Here is a 13,244-nt window from a genome sequence, read left to right on the forward strand (position 1 = left end):
AGAGCCTGGAGCCTGTTTCCGATTCTGTGTCTCCCTCTCTCTCTGCCCCTCCCCCATTCATGCTCTGTCTCTCTCTGTCCCAAAAATAAATAAACGTTGAAAAAAAAAAAAAAATAAATAAATAAATAATTAAAATATTAATAAATTAAATTTTATAAAAATCTCTATAAAAATTTTGCTCTTTGAGTGATACAGTATGTAGTCTTTTGTGTGTGGCTTGCTTCAGCTGTCTATAATATTTTAGAAGACCATCTATATTATAATATGTATCTCTATAAGCATTTTAAGTCTTTTTATTGCAGAGTAGTATGACACTGTATGGATATAGCTTATTATGTTGAACCATTCATCACTACTATTAGCTTTCAGCATATACATCTTGCATTTTGTTTGCTAAATGTATTCCTAATATTTGATACTTTTGTAAAAAAAAGTGTTTTCTTAATTTTATTTCTAGATATTGGTAATATATAGAGGTATGTTTGATTTTTTCTTTTCTTTTCCTTTACATTTTTAAATATATGCCTTATATCTTATTACCTTGCTAATATATTAATGATAATAATTTTATCTGGGATTCTTAAAAATTTCTACATAGAAGATTACATCATCTGTAAATAAATCATCAATTTTACTTCTTTTTAACTCTGGTGCCAGTAATTTTTTTAACCTATTGCAATTGCTAGAATCTTTGGTACATAATCGAACAGAAACGGTAAACATAGACATCCTTAGCTTGTCCCACGTATTAGGGATAAAACATTCAGTGTTTCATACTTAATTATGATGCTAGTGGGAGATTTTTATAGATGTTCTATACCAGTCTGTAGAGCATTTTTTTCTATTCCTAGGATGCTGAGAACTTTTGGCATGAACTGGTATTTTATTGTGACATTTTTTTTTCCTGATTTTGAGAGTATAATGTGTTTTCCTTTCTTTTATTCGATTAACATGGTATGTTGCATGGGTTAATTTGGGGATGTTTAACCATCCCTGTATTTGTGGAATAAATACCACTGATTCATTTTGAATAATTCTTTTTTTGTGTTGAAGATTTATTTTGCTAATTCCTTGTTAAGGGTTTCTGTGCTTACATTCCAAAAGAGTATTCATCGTTAATTTTCTTACTTATGATTTATGTGTCTGACTTTTATATCAGTGTTATGCTGACGTCATAGAATCAATGGGTAAATAAATGTTCCTTCCTTCTGTTTTCTGAAAAAGTTTATGCAGATGATATAATTCTTATTTTAAATATTTGATAGAATTCAACAAAGACGTGTTCAGGGTGTGGAGTTTCCTCTATAAGAAAGTTTTATTATAAATGTAATTTCTTTACTTATGGATACACTCAGAATTAATATTGCTTTTGGACTTAGTTTTGGTAAATTTTTGTCATTCTAAGAATTTTTCCATTTACCTAAATTCTCTAAGATGTAGACATAACTTTGTTCTTAATAATCCCTGAAAATCCTTTTAGATCCTATATTACCAGTACTGCTGTTCCCTCTTATTTCTAATTTGGGAAATTTCTGTCTTCTCTGGAGCCTGGTTGTTTTTTGTTTTTGTTTTTGTTTTTTTTGTTTGTTTGTTTGTTTGTTTTTTGTCAGTCTGTCTAAAGGTTGAAGAAGTACCTTCTGGTCTCATTGATTTTTCTTTTTAAAATCTACGTATATTTTTTTTTTTATTTGAGAGAGAGAGAGAGAGCACATGCAAGTGTGGGAGAGGGACAGAGGGAGAGAGAATCTTAAGCAGGCTTCATGCTCAGCATGGAACTTGATGTAGGTCTCTATTCCACGACCCTGAGATCATGATCAGATGCCCAACCAATTGATCCACCCAGGGGCCCAGGTCTCATTGATTTTTCTATTGCTTTTATGTTTTTATTTTTTCTTATACATACTATCATTTTTATTACATCACTTCCCTTTCCTTTAAATTTAGTTCATTTTTCTTTTTCTATTTCTTCATATGAAAGTTTAGGTAATTGATTTGAGATCGTTCTTCTTTTCTAAAATAGGTCATAAAGATGTACAATTTCCACAAAAGACATGTTAGCTGTGGCCAATTATTTTTGATATTATGTTTTTGTTCACATTTAGTTCAAAATATATGTAATTCTTTTTATGATTTTTTCTTTAACCTATAGGTTAATTATAAGTGTGTCATTTAGTTTCCAAATATGTGAAGATTTCTAATATTTTTTTCTATGGTGGATATACAATTTGTTTTCAGAGAATATAATGTGTATGATGTCAACCTTTTTAAATTTATTGGCTGGTTTTATGGACCCATATATAGTATATCTTGAAGAATGTCTTATGAGTTTTTGGAAAGAATGTGTATTCTGCAGTCATCCGGTAATCTGTTCTATAAATGTCAGTTAGGTCAAGTTGTTCAATATTGGTCAAGTCATTTATATCCTCGCTGATTTTCTGTCCAGTTGTTACAGCAGTCAGTGACTGTATTAAATCCCCAACTATTGAACTGCTTATATAAGCATAACTTTGAAACTATCTACATTCATATATCACTTATTGTTTGCTTCTGAACTGAATTATTCCAATTTGCTAGATTTTTCAAGTCCTTAAATATACCTATGTATTTTTGTGCCTGTTTTTTTTTTTAATTTTAAAATAATCACAAACTTACAAAATAGGCAAGGTGTAGTACAAAGAAAGAAATTTGGTTTTCTTTTTAATAAACCACATTAGAGCAAATTGCCACCTTGATGCCACATCATCTCCAAATACATTACATTGTGTTTCCTTTAAATAAGGACATGCTCTTAATATAATCTTTGAAATCAGAAAATTAACATGATATATTATTGTCTGATCCTCAGGCACCATTCCAGTTGTGACAGTGTCCCAAGTAATGTGTTTTATAGCAAAAACACAGTTAGAGTGTTTTATAGCAAAAACACAATCTCCAGTTTAGAGTCATGCTTTGCGTAAAGTCCTCATGTCTCATTCCCATGTTCTGTGTGGAAAAGCTTCGGTCTTTCTTTCACGTTAATGATAGAGATACTCTTGAAAATTATAAGCTAATTATTTTATAAATAAGCATTGAATTCATGTGTGGCTGATGTTTCTTCAGCAGGAATATCACAGAGTGAAATATTTTCTTCATGAAACTTTTTATGGATTATAGCATATTTCGTGAAATCACTTGTATTTGGACAAGATTTCCCAGAGTGCTGGAAATTATCATGATGCCTTAACTGTAATTGCTGTCTATTTCTCTTTTGCTATCATCATGAGATTTCCTTCTTTTTTTTTTTATCACTAAAGATAGAGATCTCTGCATCAACTACTAATTAGATATTTTGTTTTTTTTTTGTTTCTTTCTTTCATGCCATGGATATACTCGTAAATTAGCCAATATCAGACTAGCGCAGAATCAGGGAAATACGACATTTTGTGTAGTAATTGAATAAAATCAATCAGATAACATACATAGTTGTTTTGTTGTTATAGAAATTGTTTCAATTTTTTTGTTGTTGTTGTTACATAGTCTCACAGAAAACCTTTATTTCTGGAAGTGAATCATAGCCTTGATCTCTGCTGGAGCTGTTTTAATGAAGTGTCAAACGTGCATTTTAGCATTTTGAAAATTTCATCTTAGAAGGTGTGGGAATGCTGAGCAAAAGTCCAGCAAAGAATTTCTGAATAGTTGTTGTTCTCTAACCAACAGCAGGGATATTCCTAGACAAGAATTATGCACAAAAGAAACCCGTTGCTACTGTTTAGATTTTAAAAAGGCATTTTGTTCGTTTGGCATATTTTCTACATGATTTTATGCAGTAAATAGGCCAGTAAAAAGTAACACCATGTAAACAAAGTTTTGCAGAGTTTATTTTATCCATGTAAAAGGGAAATTAAAACACTTGCAAACTACCAATTTAAAAATCAACATTTATGAAATAATTAAGAATGGTCTCTAGTCTTAGAAGTCAGATGTTCCTAATTAATTCAGAAAACAAAATTTCCTAAAGTTTTAAAACTACTTTGTTTCTATAAAATCATACATACACACACATACTGACATACATGTTTGCATATATATGATATATATGAAACAGAAGTACATATATATACTTAGTAAAGGTGGATTATTTTTATTTATTTTTTTATTTTTAGAGAGACAGAGGGCACAAGTGGGAGAAGGGGAAAGAGACAGAGGGGGAGACAGAGAGAGTCTTAAGCAGGCTCCATGCTCAGTGCAAACCCAATGTGGGTCTCAATCCCATGATCCTGGGATTATGACCTGAGCAAAATCAAGAATTAAACAGTCAGCCAACTAAGCCACTCAGGCGCCCCTCAGTAAAGATGAATTAAGGCAATAATTGATACATTTCCACTGGCTTAGAGTGAATGTGTGTGTGAACACTCACATGTGCTTGCCCGCATATATGTGCAATCGAATGATAGGCTTGGAAAATATAATTATTTAGATCAACATTTTACATTTACTCAGTGTAATACATTTTAAGCTAAAATGTAATTTTTTCCCTAAAAAAACATGCAGATGTGCCTGAAATTATATGTTAAATATACACATGGAAACAAAATTCAGGGAATTTCAAAGAACTGTTCTTTCTACAAAAAACAAACATTTAAATCTGCTTTACCAAGATATAGCCAACTAGTAATACCATTAAAGATAGGAAAAATCACTAATCCAAGATCATCCTAATGTCAAAACTCAGCCTTTTTTTTTTTAGCGTAGTATCTATAAAGATAATCTATTCACATTTAGCATATTTGGGTTTTTTTTTTTATTTTTTATTTAAAAAAATTTTTTTTTCAACGTTTATTTATTTTTGGGACAGAGAGAGACAGAGCATGAACGGGGGAGGGGCAGAGAGAGAGGGAGACACAGAATCGGAAACAGGCTCCAGGGTCTGAGCCATTAGCCCAGAGCCCGACGCGGGGCTCGAACTCACGGACCGCGAGATCGTGACCTGGCTGAAGTCGGACGCTTAACCGACTGCGCCACCCAGGCGCCCCTAGCATATTTGTTTTTATGAGAAAAACTGTACTGCACTTGTTGGGTGTTTTGGTTTTCTCTGCCTGGTAGGCTTAAGCTCTTTTGGATTTCTGGAAAAGTATTTTGCTGATAGATAACCTAATGGCATATTAGTTACTTCACTTCGCGGAAAGGAGCTTGCTTACTGAAAAGGATTTAGCTAACACATTTGAATTCAGGTCCTATCACATCTATAATCCTTTGTTACTTCTCCTTTCTGTTCCTATTTTAGTAGTCAGCATTCTTCGGCCAATTATTACTTAAAAAAAAAAAACATTTTAGCTCTCTTCAACTTCACTGCAATATTCTTTAAGACAGACTACATTCATCAATCCTTTATATTCAGAAAGGTCAGCAAGTTAAAGATGCGCGACATTGCCAGTGTCCCTTTCTCGGGGTGGCCACTGTCTTCCGTATTATTAAAAACAATGCATGTGCTAACACAACGAGAAGTAGACTATGAGAGATGCGACTTCAAAATCTTTACTTCCAACACTGATTATAGAAAATGAGCCTCAGATTTTCTCAGCTTTATCTCTGTCACAGCAATGCGACTGCTTAGCCCACCTCAACCACTGCCCTGGACCCCTTCTTCTCAGCACTGTTTTTCCAGAGGCCAGCATGAGCGAGCCCAGGGCCTCTCCTGCTACCATCATTTTGGTGGAGTGGTGTCTACCCAGGAGCCACCAAACAGGCCAGGTGAGACAATCTGAAAGTTTAATAAAAATCCATGTAGCAAATTGTGATTAATGGGAAGTAGGAAATAGGGAGCGGGGTTACTGGCATGTAAATTATCTCTGTACCCTTCCACAGTGACCTTGTATCTTGTCTTGAGGTTGATGGCTACTGTGACAATAAGTCACCTTCTTGGCCTCAATATTTTCCTCATGCTCACTGCCCTGAAAAATTGTACCACCCGGTAAAGCCTCAGTGCTTACACCTTTTTAAGACTCCGTTTCCCTGGGGGAAGTAAAGTAAGTTGTAAAGGCTGTCTTTATTATATTTGCATATGCTTTTTAAAATTGTGTTATAACTCAGGCTCTTTCTGTAGATATAAATGATCTACCATTTTGACTAGCTGTTTAATTATTAATGTACATGAATATTTTAATGCACTGATTTTCATTCAATATATTCACTCAAATAAGCAAATAATAATTGACTCATTATTCAATTATCACTTTTCCTGATTGAATATACAGCTCAATTATAAAGAAACAAATGTTAATGTCTGATTCATCAGGTACACATAGATATGTTTTGTGCCAGCAACAGGAAACCTTAGCTTTTAATTCAGAAAGTAATTATAGTTGCCCTAAGAAAAAATATATAATCATAATTTGATTCCTGGTGGGCTTTGAAAGAAAGTTTGTATTTTTGTGACTACAGGTTTCTTCCTACTGTATTGAAATGTCAAAGATGGTAACAATATTTATATTTTAGAAGTTAGTTTTTTCTTGTAATCTTTGGAGGTAACCTCAGTATAATAATGAAAAAAGGTAGGATAGCAAATAGAAGTCTACAATTTAGTTGTCATTTTAAGACCTTTGTAAGTCCTACACATTTTTAAAGCTTTCAATTCACATCATAGAAAATATATTAAAAATTCAGCCTCCTAAATACATTGCTTCTGAAGAAGATGAAATTAATTTTACAACTTGGTCTTTGAAAATATTTCCATGTGTTTGATTTTTTTTTCAGTTCTTTATAAGCAAAGATGCTCTTGATTAGCAAAAACAAAACAACCCCCCCCCAAAAAAAAACCCTACCTTTTGGCAACTATGGTAACACATTTATAAATTCCAATAATTAATGAAGTTGACATAATATTAAAATTATTGAAATTAATTAATTATATTAATTTTTTGTACTCAAGAAAATATGTATTTTTTAAAATGTTTATTTATTTTTGGGAGAGAGAGAGAGAGACAGAGCTTGAGCATGGGCGGGGCAGAGAGAGAAGGAGACAGAATCTGAAGCAGGCTCCAGGCTCTGAGCTGTCAGCACAAAGCCCGACGTGGGGCTCGAACTCACAAACTGTAAGATCGTGACCTGAGCTGAAGTCAGACGCCTAACCGACTGAGCCACCCAGGCGCCCCAGAAAATATGTGTTTTGTGTCAATTATTTAATCAAGTCCCTGAAAAGCTTTACACAGTAATCTTATATTGCCAAATAGATAGTAATCATTGCCTGACATAAATTTATCATGAATAAAACTTATTGAATAGAGAGTAAGTAGACTTTAGTGTTTGTATTACAATTTGAACAGATTTTACTCTGAATGTTGTCCACTGAGATCTTTGAGAATTTGCATAAAGGATGACAAAGACCAGGTTCATACATTCCAGGAGATTACAGTTACGGGGAAAAGCTTAACACAAAATGGTATCATTTTTGTCAAGTAAAAATGAAATATTGCTCACAAAGAATAAAGCTAAGAGAAAACGTATGGAATTTCATTGCCTAATTATCTTCCTGCTTTAACCATGGATTTATTAGTAGTTAATTTTGTACTATAGCAGCTAGCAAGAAAGTAGAAAATTGAACATGCTTTTATTGATTTTCATAAACTATTTTCTTTTGAGGGGTGAGGGAACGGATGCCTTTTATTGGTCTAGCCAGCATAACTAGTAGTAGGTTTGGGCAGAGCTCCCCAACCTGTCCTGGCTCCCATCTTCTCTCTCCTGGGAGTTTGTGACTCACCCCAGGGGAGAAGAGTGTCAGGCAGGGGTGGCAGGCAGAGCCAGGACCGAAAAGGGGAGCAGGGTGAAGTAGGAAACACAGGGTTACCAGATCACTCAAATGAAAAGTCCATCGGGGCAGAAGAGAGGATGTTTTGCCACAAGGGCCCCTCTGCCCTTGCCAGGAATGGAAGGGGGCCAGGGAGCTTTCACTAGAGGTTTCCCGTTTGGCCTGTTTTATACAAGGGGTCCTGAAAATAAGACTTCGGTGATACAGCATAACTCCTACACCTGATTCCTACAACATCTGAAAAACATTAAAGGTTGATAACCTTGAAAATCTGCAACGCTATACTGTAAGTTTTACAGGTTTTGATGGAAAACATGTACAATCTCGGAAGCCTTTGAGAAAGAATCAGATCCAGTGGATTCACTGTTAACTTTTCTCGCTTCCTCACTTAGCACCAACGTGCCCTTCACTCAGGCCCCTCCAGTGTGGAGTCCCAGGTACTGCACGTAGACACAGCTCGATTGTATGTGCTGAGGCCATTCTGATCTTCAGTTCCACCATCAGCAGGCAGTTTTTAAAATATGGCCCACTTCTGGGGAAAAAGTACACGAAGCAAATGGAAACGGTCCAAGGTTTCTAAGCCTTTGCACTAAGAGACACTTTGGTTTAGATAATTCTCCAAGTGGGAGACTGCCCTGGGTGTTGTCAGATATTTCAACAATCCCTACCCAGTAGGGTGCCTGTAGCATCGTCCTTTCAACTCATGACAAACAAAAATGTCTTCAAGCACTTTCAGATGTTCCCAGGAACAGGGGGGACAAATCTGAACTGAATGACAACCACAGAATTAGTCATATCATGTGGTGCAAGGCGATGGGCCAACCTATCATTCAAGAGAGTTCGCGCCCCGTCCCTCTTGATTTCTTGTACTTAGTACTTCAGCTTCCCACTGGGACAGTAGTTGAAGAAGAGCCCGTTGGCTCTGGTCCTAGAATAGTAACTGCTGCCGCAGTAAAAGCTATGAGTTCTGGTCTCTAAGAGACTTAAATTAGTTCTGGTGATCGCACTTACTATTTGATGATGCTATGGAGCAAATTATGTCCCCCCACACTTCATGTGTTGAAGTCCTAGCCCCTAGTATGACTGTATTTGGAGAAAGAATCTTTAAAAAGTAATTAAGGTTAAATAAGATTATAAAGGGTGGGCCTTAATCCACTAGGATCAGTATCCTTATAAGAGGAGGAATAGAGACCAGAGTTCAAGCTCTGTCCCTCCGTCCCTCTCTCTCTCTCTCTCTCACAGCTACGTGAGGACACAAAGAGAAGGTGTCCATTCATAAGCCAGAAAGAAGCTCTCACCAGAAACTGATCATGTTGGCACCTTGATTTCAGACTTCCAGCCTCAGAACTGGGAGAATAACTTTTTGTTGTTTAAACCACCAAGCCTACGGTATTTTGTGATGACAGCCCAAGCTGACTAAGACAATCACTTTGGACAAATTACTTATTTTTCTGGTTTCAGTGTCTTCACCAGTTCAATGGAGGAAAATATGCAAATCTATTTTTCATATATATGTGTGTATATATATATATATATATTTTTTTTTTTTTCCCCTTTCAGTGTCAGGGTGAGTGGATCCTGGCCAAATATCCCACAGATGCTGGCTGGAGTAATATCTGTGAATGAAGTCATTATCCAGAACTAAGATGATGTCAAAGACATCACATTTTAAGGATTTCTTCCCTGCCAGTCTTATTCCTGTTGTTGTAACTCACCCATTGGTTTAGACATTTTCCTCTAACCCCTTGAACCTTGGTCAAGATTGTTGAATACACGTGCACACCGTGTCATACTCACTTTGCTGCCCTAAAGGGTGAGCCGACAACATCTGCTTCTGCCAATCAGTGTCTTTCTCCTTCCGATAGACTCACCCATATTACTAAGGCTCCATTAAGTCCCACGCAAGAGCTTAATTCATATAATTTTGAAAGGTAATGCAAAGGGATGTGTATTTTGACCATTTTAAGTATTCTGCCAGCCTGCTTCTCAGATTCATGATAATGTCTTAAAATGCATAATACAGGGGTGCCTGGGTGGCTCAGTTGGTTAAGAGTCTGACTCTTGATTTTGGCTCAGGTCATGATCTCACAGGTAGTGAGTTCGAGCCCCACATCAGACTCTGTGCTGACAATGCAGGGCCTGCTTGGGGTTCTCTCTCTCTCCCTCTCATTCTGCCCCTTACCCTCTCTCTCTTTCTCTCAAAACAAAAACAAAAGCAAAAATAAAAACAGACAAACAAACAAAACCTTAAAATGCATAATACATAACATGGATTAGAAGGAAACCAAGCTTTAATTATTATTATATTTTAATACATTTTATATATCCATCTGCTTGCTTCTTTATTAACTCATTAAATAACAAGATCTAATTGAGGGTCTAATTCACTACTGTAATTACCCAGAAATTTTTCAAGATACTTGCAACGTGATTTGGAAATATCTGTGATTGTCACTGGTGAAAAGGAACAGACACCGTTAACACGGCAGTAGGTTGTTGCCAACATTCACAACTGAAGGAAATGCTAACTTTACCTAGACGTTAGTGAAAAAAAAAAAAACTATTTTTAAAATGCAACCCCCCCGCCCCCCAGAAAGCTCAATTTGTTGTGAATTCTGCCCGTGGATTCTTTGGGCCCCAGGGTATGATCCGTTCTACTAAAACAATTTGACATTGCTTCACAGAGCACTCAGGTCACAGGCGTATGCTCCAAATGGACAGTCATCCCTCGACTCCCAGATCACTTAGAAAGTAGAGCTGTTCTCAAACATTTCAGTCAGGCTTACTCAATCCTTACAGTTTAGATGCAACTTTCATTTATTCCCATTTCAAGTCTCAAATCGTTAAATAAAACTAATGCAGATTGGGGTTTTCAGCTTCAGAAACACTTGGTCTCTGTTTTGCTGAACACTCCTGATAGGAACGATTTCCTCTCTCTGTGGAGTCTATTTGCTTGGGTTGATTGATATCTCTGCAGACAGACTTCCTTTGAAGTATCGCCCGCCCTATAGCCCGTGCTTAAAAGCTGGAAATGAAGTCCAGCAGGAGTTACCCCGGCTTGTTTCTAGCAAAACCATACTAAGAGAAAGAACATCAAAAGTGAAGATGGGAACAAAGGAGAAGGAGGAAAAAGGCAGCCCACTGCCTTTTATCTATTGATGGGAATGGCCATTGTGTATTAGAGTTTTGACTCCAAATGTTTGAAACTGTAACACTGAATACTTTCCAGGTTCAGTCCTTAAAGTCTTACCTTTTACCTTTGGAGCTGTGTTCTTATGAGTCTTCCCTTCACTTGACAGTAAATTTGTAGAGTGGCCGGAAGTCTGAGCTGAGATTTAAAGTACTTAGTCTTTGTTTTGCCCTCAAACCTGTGTGACTTTGGAAAAGTTTGGAAACCTTAATATTTCAGGGCCTCTGATGCTGCATGCACAACATGAGAGAAGGAGAGAGGTGAACCTTGGATTACTCACAGCTCTGAGACTCAAATTAAATTACCGATATACTTGACTGCCTCCTGAGAACAGAAGCAAAACGTAGGGTTCTTGAACAATGGGAGGAAAGGCACCGAGGATGTTAAAGACACCCTAAGGAGAAAGGTCTGAAATAGTTTGGCAAACATGAAAATCAGGTAGCTAAGTATATTCTAAAACGTGTAATTGTTAGGCTTGAGTGTGAACGTGTACTCTTCAGACACAGAAAATACTTGATTATTGGTCAAGTTAGAGCTCTGGCTGTTTTTTCTTCTTACAAGGAACTCTCATGTTTTCTTTGTTATTATATCCACCTTTGGGGTTTCCTGTCCTAGCTCCTCAAAGAAATCAACTATGTCTTATTCACTTTTTCCTCTCTAACCTTACACATCATCTGGCATATTGTAGGGCTTTAAATACATATTTGTTGAATTAAACTGACAAACTGTATTTTGATCTATTATGTAAATGCACTATAGTAGATGCTGCAAATTATTAATTCCAATGCTCAAAAATGCTTACTATTCGTCTGTATCATTTTGACATTCCTTTCAAAAACGTGCATGACTTAATAAGTATAAAACACCACCGTGTCTTAAGAATGCACAAATAGTGGAAAAATAATAGAAAATGTATTGTCCCTACGTGGACATCATATTCAGTGCTTAGCATACAGTTGGTGGTTTTTGGAATGTTCCTAATACAAACAGGAACAGAGAAGTTTCTTCCAAACAAAAGTTAGCTTATTTCTTATTAGTGTTTTCAAGAGTCATAATTCAAAATTCATGGTGTATTTTCAAGGACATCAATTTTACCAAGAAAGAGCAGAGAGAGGCGCACAGGTACTGAGTCCAAGATAGAAAGCTGATTTATTGCTTTAGCTTCATTGTGGGGAGACTTTCTTCTCTCCTGTATGACCGTGTGATCATTTAATCCAAAATGAATACCTTAATCGATAGGGATCATCTTTAAAAACGTCAATCTAGGGTAGATAGAGCAGGGTTGCCCAGCGTAATCTCAGACGGAATACACTGGAATCTTACCTGCTTATTTTCACTCTGACCTTTGGCCCCACATTTCTTTCAGTTGAAAGCATCCATGCACTATCTTCTATATCTCTCCAGTTTCTACCTGTTGTGTACAGAAGGTGCTACGTGTTGGTAAATAAATTATCTTTATCGGGACACACTTTTAAGGAGGTGAAATCGACGGAATCCAATGAGCCTTTCAAGTTGCCAAATACCAAACTTACCGTACTGTTCATTCTGGATTAAAGCAATAAATTATATATATTTTTTCTTCTGGTTTGTATTCAACACTACAATTGATCATCTGTTAATGCGTATATTTTTTTTCATCAGCCTCAGATACTTTTCCTTGCCAAGCATTCTTAGCTTTTTTTATCTCTCTACAAGATGACTCTGTTGACACCTCACTTGATAACCATTCTTTAAATTACCTGGACTGCCATGTAGTCTGTTCTGCTAATAAGGAATTCCAGTCTTGCGTCCTGACTGCTCATGCTATCAGCTGTGGTCTCTCCGTTCAGCCCTATTTAGCTGCTGTGGATGTTTACTCTGGAGGTGCTTCCAGACAGCCACATGCACAGTGCTGGTTTTTAGTGGACTCACTGCGCTAACCCTCATCCAAACGAGGTTTTATCTGTCCTATTTTGGAGCCATAAACCTGCTCCATTCCTTAGTACGTTAGATTTTTATGCCAGTGAAGGGACAAAATGCCTCTGGGGCTTAAATTCCCAGGGTATAGTAAATTACAAAATAAAATTGATACATTAAGTACATTGTATATCTACAAAGTATACATTTATTAATATATATTCCATTTCTGTAGTGATGTATTCTTGTTAACTTATTTTGAATTTGTGAAAAAAACCCTGATTTTTCATAAGTCACAAAGAGCCAGAAGGCGTAAATCAAGTTGACAGATATAATCAAACAAAGAAACTGTGTGTTTTAAATATTTAAGCATAG

The sequence above is a fragment of the Prionailurus viverrinus genome, chromosome D2 (assembly GCF_022837055.1).
Source record: "Prionailurus viverrinus isolate Anna chromosome D2, UM_Priviv_1.0, whole genome shotgun sequence".
In the NCBI taxonomy this organism is placed as follows: domain Eukaryota; kingdom Metazoa; phylum Chordata; class Mammalia; order Carnivora; family Felidae; genus Prionailurus; species Prionailurus viverrinus.